Source organism: Nomascus leucogenys, chromosome 13 (genome assembly GCF_006542625.1).
Source record: "Nomascus leucogenys isolate Asia chromosome 13, Asia_NLE_v1, whole genome shotgun sequence".
NCBI classification, from domain to species: Eukaryota; Metazoa; Chordata; class Mammalia; order Primates; family Hylobatidae; genus Nomascus; species Nomascus leucogenys.
The window spans coordinates 105,016,871-105,031,212 of record NC_044393.1 but is presented as its reverse complement, the minus strand read 5'-3'; the positions used below and the strand labels follow the sequence as shown (position 1 = coordinate 105,031,212).

General features: G+C 38.0%; 1 protein-coding gene across 8 annotated transcripts in view; it reads left to right on the top strand.

The window, feature by feature from the left end:
- LMBR1 (limb development membrane protein 1) overlaps positions 1 to 14,342 on the top strand; it is a 208,738-nt gene that overhangs the window by 105,806 nt on the left and 88,590 nt on the right. For 2 of the 8 annotated variants that reach the window (XM_030826307.1, XM_030826306.1), the window contains exon 6: positions 5,821 to 5,898. The exons of the other annotated variants lie outside the window; for them this stretch is intronic. The gene's annotated coding sequence lies outside the window, so the exon portion shown is untranslated. The remainder of the gene's footprint in view (positions 1 to 5,820; positions 5,899 to 14,342) is intronic. 8 annotated transcript variants of the gene reach the window in all.

Here is a 14,342-nt window from a genome sequence, read left to right as displayed (position 1 = left end):
TTCAGGTTCTGTTTAAGGAAGATTTTTTCCAAGGTAGCATTCAGAAACTCCTTCTCAAGGTTGCAAGATGATTCCTGTAAGATTGCGAGCCACTGCTGAATACGTCCGTATGTCAGGATTCTTAGTGTTTACCTCTCCTGTGTCTTATTTGGCTTGCGTGAAGCATATTACGCTGATGGTTTTGGTTACTTTTACTGTTTAGCTTGCCTTCTATTGGGTTTTCATTAATATTCTAATTTTTACAATTTTATAGAACTCCAGTTAACCCCAAATCATATTTTGGGTTTTGTTTGTTTGTTTGTTTTTGTATTTGTGTTTTTTGAGACAGAGTCTTGCTCTGTCATCCAGGCTGGAGTACAGTGGTGCAATCTTGGCTCACTGTAGCCTCTGCCTCCTGGGCTCAAGTGATTCTCCTGCCTCAGCCTCCCAAGTAGCTGGGATTACAGGCGTACATCACCGTGCCCGGCCCCAAATCATATTTTGTATCATTCCAAAGTACCTGTCAACATTTGTACTTGGATTATTGTTTTACTTAGTGTCTACTTATATTTTATGTCCTTCTTTCTTTAACAGTTCATCTTGTGTACATATATTTTTCTGGTGCCGGGAAAAATTGTCCAAGACTTGGAACTGGGCAAAAGAGATGCAGGTGTCTGTTAGTGGGAGTCCTGGATGGGCAAAAGAGATGCAGGTGTCTGTTAATGGAGTCCTGGGCATTGTATGGTAGATTCTGGGGATTATCAGGTCCTGGAGGGGTATGTGCCTTTGACTGACTTTCCACTGCCTAGGCCCTTTTACATCTGTGTAGAGTTAGAGTTACCTTGGAGGAAGTAGAGAGCAATGCAAATGAATTTTATCTAATAGAGACACAATTGACTTCCCTCGTATAAAAGATAACCCTAACATTTCATTTTATTTTCCCATAGGATATTATGCAGTTTCGCAAATTGATTTTAGGATTTTTGATTGTCTGTGCTCCTCAAGTTCTCCTTTGACCTGGCTTTAAGAGAATTAAAACCATGTGGCTCTGCTACTGAAGGACATAAGGGACAGACAGAAGCAGGGTGCTGAGAAGGGAGCTGCAGTCAGCAGGCAGTGGTAGCATTTGCTTTGGGCTGAAGTAGTGAACGTGGGTACTGGTGATGTGAGAGTTCATGTTAATGCTCATAAAGGTCCACCAACATGCAAGACAGCCCCCAGAATTAGTCCTGCCTGCCTCTGTCCACTCTCTAGATCTATTCACTAAATTCAGTATCATCAGAGGCAGGAGATGATAGGGAGAACAAACAGGACAAGAGTTCTTAAATACGGAGATGAACAGAGAATTCAAAGACGAACAAACATTTGAGAAAAGCCAACACCATGAGAGGCCCCAAACTCAATGTATTACTCAAAGAGTTAGTAGACAAAAAAGATTTCAAGGAGACTTTTAATATATTATCTAGGGGATTTTCTTTAATAGAAAAACTTAAGGATATCTAGTCCTCAGTATTGCCAGAAATGCATGCTGCTGAGTCATTCTACACCATGCAGAGCTGGTTACCACTTTTAGAAGCAAGCTAGTATTGTAGTGTAATGCTGTAGAAAACAAACAAACAACACACAAAAAAACCCAAAATAACAAAAGTAAACAAAATACAACAAGAAGAGTGATAATTACGAAGATATTACCTGACAAAAAAGACTTTCATTTCTGAAGCAGATTCTACACATACACTTTGATGATGAAGTTGATGAGCTGACATGGCCTGATCTCTTACACCATTGAAGGAGCTGTCTTCTTTCTTTCCTGTTATGGGTAAGAGCAGTGTCTAGAAGGGATAGGAATGTTTTCATGCACTACCTGCACATGTCCTAATGAAACTGCATAGTGGTAAATAAAACTAGAAAGTCAAGCTTAACTGAATTTAAAAATAGATTATTCAAATAAAAAAATTTAACAAGGACACTGGGTACAGGATTAATATATTAAAAAAATCAATACCAGCAACAAACTGAAAATCAATTATAATAGCAAGATAGCCTAAGGTATGTTGAAGTCTAACAAATGATATTTAAAGCCTTTATGGAAACAATAATGGAAACAAAAAATCTTATTGAAAGATGTCGGCTGGGCACAGTGGCTCATGCCTATAATCCCAGCACTTTGGGAGGCTGACATGGGAGAATCGCAGGAGGCCAGGAGTTCGAGACTAGCCTGGGCAACATAGCGAGGCCCCGTCTCTACAAAATACAAAATAAAAAAAATTAACTGAGCCTAGTTGGCGCATGCCTGTAGTCCCAGCTTCTCGGGAGGCTAAGGTGGGAGGATTGCTTGAGCCCAGGAGTTCGAAGCTGCAGTGAGCCATGATTGTACCACTGTACTTCACTTTTGGTGATAAAGGAAGACCCTGTCTCAAAAAAATGAAGATGTTAAAGAAAACCTAAATAAATTGATGGATATTCTGTGTTCATAATTTTTAGAGTTTTTGCAATTCCAGTAAAAATTCTGCAAAGTTTTCTTATAGAATGTGACAAGCAGGTAGTAAAAATTTAATGGAAGTGCAGAAAGCCAAGAATAGCCAGAGCAGTTTTGAAGAACTAGGTGATGAAACTTCCTCTATCAAATATTACAAAATAGGCAAAGAAACTGAATAGACATCCAAAGTCTATCCAAAGAAGATATACAAATGGCCAATAAGCACGTGAAAAGATGATTAACATCACTAATCACTAGGGAAATGCAGATCAAAACTACAATGAGGCTAGGCCCAGTGGCTCATTCCTGTAATCCCTCCATTTTGGGAAGCTGAGGCAGGAGGATCACTTGAGGCCAAGAGTTTGAGACCAGCCCGGTCAATATGGCAAAACCCTGTCTCTAGTAAAAATACAAAAATTAGCTGGGCATGATGGCATGTGCCTGTAATCCCAGCTACTTGGGTAGCTGAGGCAGGAGAATCGCTTGAACCTGGGAGGTGGAGGTTGCAAGAAGCCGAGATTGTACCACTGCACTCCAGCCTGGATGACAAAGTGAGACCCTGTTTCAAAAACAAACAAACAAAACTACAATGAGATACCACTTCATACCTCCTAGTAGGATGACTACTAGCAAAACCCAGAAAACAGCAAGCATTGGTAAGGATGTGGAGGAATTGGAAATATTGTGCATTGTTGGTGGGAATGTAAAATGGAAGAGCTGGTGTGGAAAACTATAGCGATTTCTTAAAAAATTAAAAATAGAATTACCATCTGATCCAGCAATTCCACTTCTGGATATACATCCAAAAGAATTGAAGGCAGGAACTCCAACACATACATGTACACCCATGTTCATAGCAGCATTATTCACAATACCTAAAGGGTGGAAGCAGTCCAGCTGTGTATGATGAATAATGAGTAAACCACACGTGGTATATCCATACAATGAAGTATTATTCAGCCCTAAAGAAGGAAATTATGACACATGCTACAATGTGGATGAACTTTGCTAAGTTAAACAGTCCAATCACAAAGGGACAAATTCTATATGATTCTCCTTAAATGAGATACCTATAGCATTGTCAAATTTGTAGAAACAGAAAGTAGCATCGTGGTTGCCAGGGGCTGTGTATTGGGGGGCAAGTTATTGTTTAATGGGTACAGAGTTTCTGTTGGTGAATATGAAAAGAATTCTGGAGGTAGATGGTGGTGATGGTACCATAACAGTGTGAAGGTAGTAATGCCACTGAACTGTACACTTAAAAATGGTTAAGATGGTGAATTTTATGTTTTGCATATTTTACCACAATTTTAAAGAACGCAAATAGATGATAAACATGGCAGTGTTTTGTGGTTACCTGTGGGTAGGTTGGTGCAGAAGGTTAACTTGGTTGGGAGGATGGTCATGGTAATGTTTGTTCTAGTTGGGTAGTATATCCATGGGTATTTAATAGACATGTAAAGCTAAATAGTAAACTTTTATTTTAAAATAGAAAGGGAAAAGGGTGATTTATCCCTTGATGATTAGCTAAACAGAGGCTGATACATAAAACCAAATGCCAACTTGCTGATTTTCAATGGAAAAACATATAAATATATTAATAAAATAATATGTATGTATGCATCTGCACTCATATCTGCCCACCCAAAGTAGCTATTATTTATTGAGAGATGCAGGAAATGTGGAAACCTGGGAGAGAAGGGCGCAGAGGGGCTCATGGGGGACTAGTCTGGAGTGAGAGCAGGCAGCTGGAAGCTTTCATGTACATCTTTCCTATTTTGTTCACTGTCATAAAGGATCTTCTGTGGTGTTTTGGAATTTCTAGTGCTTTTTGTGTAAAGTATTGTTTGCCACATAAGCAATATGATGTTATTACCTAAATTGTCATGTGGCATTGCTTTTTATTATATTTTAAACCTTAATATCTTTTATGTTTCAATGTAATAATATAATAAGTAATAACCCTAATGATCTTTCTTTTGTTGTATCTTTGTTGGAGTTTGTGCCTGAGTGTTTCATGAAATGAAAGTGGATATTGGCTAAGATGTTCTACTGCATTACAGGTTTCTTACAAGACTGAGCATTTGACCTTATGAGCTTGCTTTTATGGAACTGAAAATTAACGTTCCAGTAAAAGAAGCTTTTAGGTCCTTTACTAAAATCATAGGTTTGTCTTGTTTGTTTTAAGCATTCTACCCCACTTCCTCATTTCCATGTGGTGTTGTCTTTTGTGACTTATTTCTGTCACCGGGGAGGTGGGGGTGAAGGGTAGGGGTGGAAAGCACAGGGCCCTGAGGGCTGACAGACCTGAATTGAAAGTGGATTCTGGCATGCAGGCAAATTATTTCACTCTTTTGAGTGTGAACTTTGTTATGTGTAATCAAATTTACCTTTTAATATATTGCAAAGATTCAGTAAGCACGTATAAAGCAACTAGTAGGAGCTCTGCAAGTGTCAGTTATCATTTCTTCTTTTCTATGAATTTCAAACTGAAGAATTATTAGTACAAAAATAGAAGAAAAGAGCCTTACTAGTGAACCAATGAATTATTTGATGTGATTTGGTGTACTAAGAAAAATTTTTTCCCAAATTCAGAATTATGTTTAAAAATTTTGATATCTAGTAACCATAGTCTTTTTATAATTCAGTTCTTTCATTTACATATTGAAAACTTAATTTATTTGTAATCTGGAGGATTTTTATTTGTCTAATATCATGGGAAATTTCTGCCTATAAATTTTAATGCAATGGAGATCTTAATTCAATGAACTAGCAATACTAGTGTTTTTATTTTAACTTACCCCAAGCACTTTCTTTTTGTCTGGCTTTAACAGCTTGAGCATCTTATAGTTTTAATTTTTTTATCTTGTATAGACCACATTAAGTATATTTGTATATAAAATAGACTGCATAGCATATTAATATTAAAAAACATTTCACTGTTTTACTATAGAGCTTAACAAAGCTTTTCACAAAGCCGTTTTCTTTGACGTGAGACCAAAGCTTTTTTGTGTATACTCTTAATGATTACTTGGGAGCAAAGGGAGAAATGTTTGACACTCTCTAGAGATGCTTGTTTGTAGTTTTTTCATGGCTTAAAATAAAATAATTAATACCTGCTTTTATTTTCTGTTCTTTATTAGTGCTTCTGCCGATCTTCCCCCGATGACTGTGTATATGTTTGGTGCAATCTTGATGCCATGCTGAGCAAACCTTATTTTAATGTTACTGAGAGACCCTTTTTGTTAAGTGAAAACAATAGCTTGATATTTATTTTAAATGTTCTGTGAATGTAGAAATTTTCCCAGGCTTCCTAATGGGTAGAGACATAGTGTATGAAGTGGTTTTTACATCCCTTACAGGAGGGCAAGATGTCCAGGCAAAACCTTGTTTAAATGCTCATCACCATAGAAACATGACAGCTTCTCCATAGAGCTTTTGTAAGTACATTGTAATTTTCACTTCATTGATGTGAATTAAATGTATAATTGACCAGCACAAAAATTCCAAGAAGCAATTATATCATAACCATTTGAGTGTAGTAGACTATCCATTTAGTTCCCATTTAAATCTAAAAGAAATCTATGTGTCTACAAGTGTTTAGTCTTTACTAATCTATTTCATCTAATTTAACGTTTTATAATATTGAGGTTGTAATTTCAAAAAATGCTGGTATGAAATTAACGTGATTAATTCTATAGCTTACTCAACAACTCATGTTTCATTGGCAGAAAAGTACTTAATTTCAGTGGTGTTTCTAATACACTGAGTGCTTATTATACTGCAATTTCAATCAGAAGGAAGGAGTTTCGCTAAAGTAACTTAAACTTACGGGTTTTTTTGTGGGGGATGGCAGGATAAATGTTCATACTGGGAAACAAAAATATTGTGAAGTTCATGAAATCCTGGTGATATATGACATAATCTAAGCATTCAAAACTAGGTGAAGGAAGTACAGTTATTGATAATAAATAGAAGTTCTTATAGTCCTGTGATCTTGTATTCAGGAGACTTTTTTCACTGAGAGGAACAATGGAGACCTTCTTCCTTGTTTACAGTGTTTTGCCACTTTGTTGTTTGAAGGGCATTTTAATAAGTTACTCTGACATCTGGTACATCTTTTAGCTCCAGTATATGCAAGAATGGAGTTGATAGGAAGCTTCCCCTTGGGGCTTTCTAGCTCCTGATTCTGACCCTTAATGGAAAAATGAGTAGTCGGCATGTTTTTTGCTTATATGCTGTGCTGCTGGTGATTAATGGTGGTGATAAAAGTGCTCACAATGCTTTTCATTACTTTGCAGTCAGAATGGCATCCAAAAGTCTAAAAATCTCTCACATGGCATGCCATAAAGGCTGTGTTCTTGAAGCTTGGTAATATTTTTATGATCTCAAGAAAGATAGTGATCACAGCTTATAGATTTTTAGGACTTGTATATTTGCTAGTGGAAGCTGAATTAACATGAAATTTCTGACTATTTATAGTCCCATCATCTCTCTTCTCTCTAGCTCAAAGTTTTTGAAGTTAAAAAATTTGCCACATTGCATTCAATGAACATACTTATCTTTTTTAAATGTTCATCTAAAGCTCATGCATGTGGTATTTAATTGATTTTAAGTTGGACAGGTTTTGTCTCATTTAATCACAGAAAGAAAATACAATTAACAAAAGAGAAAACTTAACTATCCTAGCCTTCTAGTGGATCAAGTCAGAATAACAGCTCTTTCTTACTATATCAGTTATCCTCAATATTTCATAGGACAAGCATAATCATATTAAATAATTTTGATGGCTTGTACCGTGGAAGCCTTTTCTATTAGTATTGTTGATTTACTCTTTTAATATAGATCGATAACTAGAAATGAGCAGATTTCTTTTTGTGAGTTATTTACTGACTTTCAAAAGAAATATTGACTAATTTGAAATAACTTTTTGAACAATTTATATGATTTGACTAGAGAGAGTTCTTTTGGCTAAATGTTTCTGAATTGACTGCTTAAACATGTGAGTATGTATTTCAGACAGTTCTTGTTATTATTTGTGTATCTATAATAGAAAAATCATCGTCTTGGATGGGTATGGTGGCAGTAGGAAAAGAAGGGATGAATTTGAGTTGTAATTACAAAGTAGAATCAGAAGCACTTGGTGTTTGACTGGACCGAGGTTCAGGGTGTATGGTGGGGGTAGGGTATGGGGTTCAGCAGGAAAGGTAGGTGACAAGGGTGTTTCCAAAGTATCTGGCATAAACAACAAAGTGGGTAATGGTGTCACATATTCAGGTATGTGATATTGAAGGAGGAGCAGAGATAGAGAATAAAATGATAAGTTTGGTCTTAGAATTAAGTTTAAGGTACCGATGAGATGTTTAATGAAAGATGGCAGTTGGTGTATATGGTTCTTGGCCACAGCTGTAAGATTTGGACTAAAGATACAAACTTCAGAGTTGTTGGCTATTGGAAGAGGCAAGATCACTTAGGTAAAATCAGAGCAATATATCTGTGAACCGTCTTCATCAGAATCAACTGAGTTACCACTTTGGGGTTGATGCTCAGGAATTGGCAAGCCCCTTGGTAATTATGATGCAGGTTGACATTTGAGAATTACTGATATGACATGTGAGAAGATGAACATCTGAGATTGGGCCACAGGAGAAAAGGGATTCAAGGTATTTTCTTTTATAGAATGAAAGAAATAGAAATGGAAACAGAAGCTAAGGTGTAGGGGAGGGAAGATGAGGGACTCATAGACCCCACTCAGCTGTGTCCTACTGAGGTAGAGGAAAGTCAGTTGTAGTTGGAAGGAAGTAGAGGATGAGATTATAGATAAAAAAGAAAGGAAAACATTTTTTAAAATGTTGTGAAAGGCCAGGTGCAGTGATTCACGCCTGTAATCCCAGCACTTTGGGAGGCCGAGGTAGGCGGATCATGAGGTCAGGAGATCGAGACCATCCTGGTTAACACGGTGAAACCCCATCTCTACTAAAAATACAAAGATAATATTAGCCGGGTGTGGTGGCGGGTGCCTGTTGTCCCAGCTACTCAGGAGGCTGAGGCGGGAGAATGGTGTGAACCCAGGAGGCGGAGCTTGCAGTGAGCCGAGATCGCGCCACTGCACTCCAGCCTGGGCGACAGAGCGAGACTCCGTCTCAAAACCAAAAAAAAAAAAAAGTTGTGAAAATTGCTAAAGTCAGGCAGAAATCAGTATAAAGATTGCCAAGTAGCACTGAAGGCCCACTTTGGAATATAGTAGTAAAACTTTCTCATGATTGTATAATACAAACTTTTTTTTGACAGGGCTGGGAATCAAGGAGTAGGTGCCAGAGGATTGTTGAAGCTGGTCTGGTGGAAGCCAAAGGTTCAAGGAGCTCTAGAATATTGTTGATACTGGCTCATCATTAAAATTCACTAGTGAACCGTGGGGTTGAGGCCAGGGAAAGAGAAGACTGATTGGAAGGATTAGGAGGGAACAAGGAAGTGAAGGTTCTGAGGATGTGGAGGCAGAGCTAGGCTGGGGCACTGAGGGGACAAGAAAAGATAGGAAATTGTGGACTAAGAGGGCAGTTTCAAAGTTGGAGTTCTTAGAAGTGAGCCTGAGAGATGGTGGAATAGGATTAATGCATGTGTGGGTGGCTATAGTAGAATGGGCATGAAGCTCATTGGAACTGAGGTGATGAGCTAGGATGTTACTTACAAGGGCAGGGGATGTGATAAGAAGTACTTGTGGCCGGGCGCAGTGGCTCACGCTTGTAATCCCAGCACTTTGGGAGGCCGAGGTGGGCGGATCACAAGGTCAGGAGATCGAGACCACGGTGAAACTCTGTCTCTACTAAAAAATACAAAAAATAAGCCGGGCGTGGTGGCGGGCGCCTGTAGTCCCAGCTACTCGGAGGCTGAGGCAGGAGAATGGCGTGAACCCGGGAGGCGGAGCTTGCAGTGAGCCGAGATTGCGCCACTGCACTCCAGCCTGGGCGACAGAGCGAGACTCCGTCTCAAAAAAAAAAAAAAAAAAAAGAAGTACTTGTGAACCAGGTGCTCACATCATCGAGAAAGATGGGACTGCTTCTTATAGGTTTGTAGATGGTAGGGAACAAAGTTGGGAAGAGAGTGATAGGATGGCATTAGAAGGTGGCATAAATTTAATTTAGAAACACAAATGATATGTGAACTCCCAAGCCTTGGAAATTTCAGAGACAAAGGTAATAATTTGAGTCATTATAGTGAACCATTACATTGTGTTTACTAAGAACCAGATATTGTCCTAAGCGCATATATATATAATATATATATATAATTTACATATATAATATATATAACTCATATATATATAATACTCGTTCGATCTTTATAACAACCCTATAAGGTAGGGGTGCTATTCATATCCTCATTTCACATGGGAGGAAACTGAGGCACAGCAAAGTTTAGTAATTTGCCCAAGGTTATACAGTAGTGGAAACAGGATTTGGACCCAAGAAATTTACTTCTGGCATTGGGGCTCTTAACCAGCTTAGTATGTCTCATAAACTGAAATCAGATGTATTTTTAAAAGCTTTTTTGGGTTCTGGTCTCTTGGAAGTTACTTCCTAAGAAAAAATTAAAAATTAAAAACAACATTAGTTTGTACTCTTATTACATAAGTCATACACACCCACTCTAAAAAATTCAGAAAAAAAACAGAAGAGCATAAAGTATAATGGAAGAATTATTCCCTATAATTGTAATTCTAGAGATAAGACTGTTAATTATACATGTTCACATTTTTTTTCTAAATGTATTTTTAAAAATAGGTCATACTGTGCATGCAGTAAGATTATATTATGAACATTCCCCATGATTTAAGATATAATGTCTTACGCTCTGGAAGTATAATAATTCATTCATCTTTTTTTTACAATTAGAGGTGGAGGTTGTTTAGTTTGCAAATGTACGTGTGCATGTGTGATATTTTAAAAGATTTGGTAAAATTGTTTAAGAAGATCTTCATTTTTTATTTTTATTTTTTGAGATATAGTCTCGCTTTGTTGCCCAGGCTGGATTGCAGTGGCTTGACCTCGGCTCACTGCAGACTCCACCTCCCAGGTTCAAGTGATTCTCCTGCCTCAGCCTCCCGAGTAGCTAGGACTACAGGTGCCCGCCACCATGCCCGGCTAATTTGTGTATTTTTAGTAGAGACGAGGTTTCACCATGTTGGCCAGGCTGGTCTTGAACTCCTGACCTCAGATGATCTGTCCACCTCAGCCTCCCAAAGTGCTGGGATTACAGGCACGAGTTATTGCACCCAGCCTATCTCATTTGTTTTTATGGCTGCATAGTATTCCATGGTGTATATGTACCACATTTTCTTTATTCAGTCTGCCCTTGATGAGCATTTAGGTTATTCCATACCTTTGCTATTGTGAATAGTGCTGCAGTGAACATATGAGTGCATATATCTTTATGTTAGAATTATTTACATTCCTTTAAGTATATACCCAATAATGGGATTGCTGGATCAAATGGTAGTTCTGTTTTAAGTTCTTTGAGAAGTTGCCACACTGCTTTCCACATGGCTGAACTAATTTATATTCCCACCAGCAGTATATGAAGATTCCCTTTTCTCTGCAGCCTCACCAGCCTCTGTTGTTTTTTTGACTTTTTAGTAATAGCCATTCTGACTGGTATGAGGTGGTGTCTCATTGTGGTTTTGATTTGCATTTCTCTAATGATTAGTGTTGTTGCATTTTTTTTCATGTGCTTCTTGGCCACATGTATTTCTTTTTTTGAAAAGTGTCTCTTCCTGTTCTTTGCCCACTTTTTAGTGTGGTTGTTTTTTGCTTATTAATGTGTTTAAGTTCCTTATAGATTCTGGACATTAGACCTTTGTCAGATGCATCGTTTGCAAATATTTTCTCCCATTCTTTAGCTTGTTGTTTACTCTATTGTAGGTTGGTTGGTTTGTTTGCTTGTTTCTTGCTTTGCAGAAGCTGTTTAGTTTAATTAGGTCCCATTTGTCAATTTTTCTTTCTGTTTTAGTTACTTTTGGTGTCTTCATTATGAAATCTTTGCCAGGGCCTCTGTCTAGAATGGTATTTCCTAGGTATTTTTTTCCAGGGTTTTTAATGGTTTTAGGTTTTACATTTAAGTCTTTAATCCATCTTGAATCGATTTTTGTATATGGTGTAAGGAAGGGATCCAGTTTCAGTCTTCTGCATATGGCTAGCTAGTTATCCCAGCACCATTTATTGAAGAGGGAGTCCTTTCCCCTTTGCTTGTTTTTGTCGACTTTGTTGACGATCAGATGGTTGTAGGTGTGTGGCTTTATTTCTGGGCCCTCTATTGATCTATGTGTTCTATTGATCTATGTGTCTGTTTTTATACCAGTACCATGCTCTTTTAGTTACTGTAGCCTTGTAGTATAGTTTGAAGTTGGGTAGTGTGATGCCTCCAGCTTTGTTCTTCTTGCTTAGGATGAATTTCAGAGTAGTTTTTTTTAATTCTGTGAAGAATGTCGTTGGTAGTTTGATAGGAATAGCATTGAATCTGTAAATTGCTTTGGGCAGTATGGCCATTTTAGCAATGATTCTTCCTATCCATGAATGTGGAATGTTTTTGCATTTGTTTGTGTCATCTCTGATTTCCTTGAGCAGCATTTTGTAATTCTTGTTGTAGAGACCTTTCACCTCTCTGACTAGCTGTATTTCTAGGTTTTTATTTTATTTTATTTTATTTTATTTTATTTTATTTTTTGTGGCCATTCTTGGATGTTATTGGTGTACAGAAGTGCTACTGATTTTTGTACATGGATTTTATATCCTGAAACTTTGCTGGCATTGTTTATTAGATCCAGCAGCTTTTGGGCAGAGACTATGGGGTTTTCTAGGTATAAAATTATATCGTCTGCAGAGATAATTTGACTTCCTCTCTTCCTATATGAATACCTCTCCTCTCCCCTCCCTTCCCCTCCACTCCCCTCCTCTCCTCTCTTCTCTTTTCGTTTTTTGTCGCCCAGGCCGGAGTGCAGTGGCACAACCTCTGCTTCCCGGGTTCAAGCTATTCTCCTGCCTCAGTCTCCCTAGTAGTTGGGACTACAGGTGCCTGCCACCGCGCCCAGCTAATTTTTTTATTTTTAGTAGATGCAGGGTTTCACTATGGTGGTCAGGCTGGTCTCAAATGCCTGACCTCAGATGATCCACCCAGCTCGGCCTCCCAAAGTGTTGGGATTACTGGTGTGAGCCACCACACCCAGCCTTTTATTTCTTTCTCTTGCCAGATTGCTCTGGCCAGGACTTCCCAGTAATATGCTGAACAGGAGTGGTGAGAATGGGCATCCTTGTCTTGTTATGGTTCTCAAGGGGCTATGCTTCCAGCTTTTGCCTGTTCCGTATGATGTTGGCTATGGGTTTGTCAAAGATGGCTCTTATTATTTTCAGATATGTTCCTTCAAAGCCTAGTTTGTTGAGAGTTTTTAACATGAAGGGATGTTGAATTTTATAGAAAGCTTTTTCTGCATCTGTTGAGATGATCATGTGGTTTTCTTTTCGAGACGGAGTCTTGCTCTGTCACCCAGGCTGGAAAGCAGTGGTGTGATCTTGGCTCACTGCAACCTCTGCCTCCTGGGTTCAAGTGATTCTCCTGCCTCAGCCTCCTGAGTAGCTGGGATTACAGGCATGCGCTACCATGCCTGGCTAATTTTTGTGTTTTTAGTAGAGACGGGGTTTCACCATGTTGGTCAGGCTGGTCTTGAACCCCTGACCTCGTGATCCACCTGCCTCAGCCTCCCAAAGTGCTGGGATTACAGGCATGAGCCACCACACCCAGCTGATCATGTGGTTTCTGTTTTTAGTTTTGTTTATTTGATGAATCACATTTATTGATTTGAGTGTGTTGAACCAACCTTCCATCCCAGGGATAAAGCCTACTTGATCATGGTGGATTAGCTTTTTGATGTGCTGCTGGATTTGGTTTGCTAGTATTTTGTGGAGGATTTTGCATCTATGTTTATCAAGAATATTGGTGTGAAGTTTTCTTTTTCTTTTTGTGTCTTAGCCAGGTTTTGGTATCAGAATGATGCTGGCCTCATAGAATGAGTTAGGGAGGTATCCTTCATTTTTAAATGTTTGGAATAGTTTCAGTAGGAATGGTACCAACTGTTCTTTAAATATTTAATAGGATTCGGTCATGAATTTGTCTGATCCTGAGCATTTTCTAGTCAGTTGGCTTTTTATTACAGACTCAGTTTCAGAACTCATCATTCATCTGTTCAGGGTTTGAATTTCTTCCTGGTTCAGTCTTGGGAGGTTGTATGTTTCCCGGAATGTTTGTATGTTTATCCATTTCTTGTAAGTTTTCTAGTTTGTGTGCATGGAAGTGTTCATAATAGTCCCCGATGGTTTTTTGTATTTCTGTGGGGTCAGTGGTAATACCCTCTTTGTCATTTCTGATTGTGATTATTTGGATCTTCTTTTTATCTTTATTAGTCTAGCTAGCAGTCTATCTACCTTATTTGTTCTTTCAAAGAATCAACTCCTGGTTTCATTGATCTTTCATATGGTTTTTTGTGTCTCTATTTCATTCAGATCAGCTCTGATTTTGGTTATTTCTTGTCTTCTGCTAGCTTTGGGGTTGGTTTGCTCTTGTTTTTCTAGTTCCTCAAGTCATTTGTTTTCCCATTTATTGACAATTATACTTGGTATTCTTTTTAAAATCTTATGTCTTGATTGCATTTTTTTCTTATTTCTAATGTGTTTTTGCTACTTTATTTTCTTGATTTTTCTAGCCAGACATTTATCAGAATTCTTTTGAATTCTGAATTCTTTGATTTATTTTTTCCTACTTTTTTGCTCTTTTTTATTATACTTATTTATATTTCCTGTTGTATTTTGTTTTATTTGTTTCTGAGACAGGATTTCAC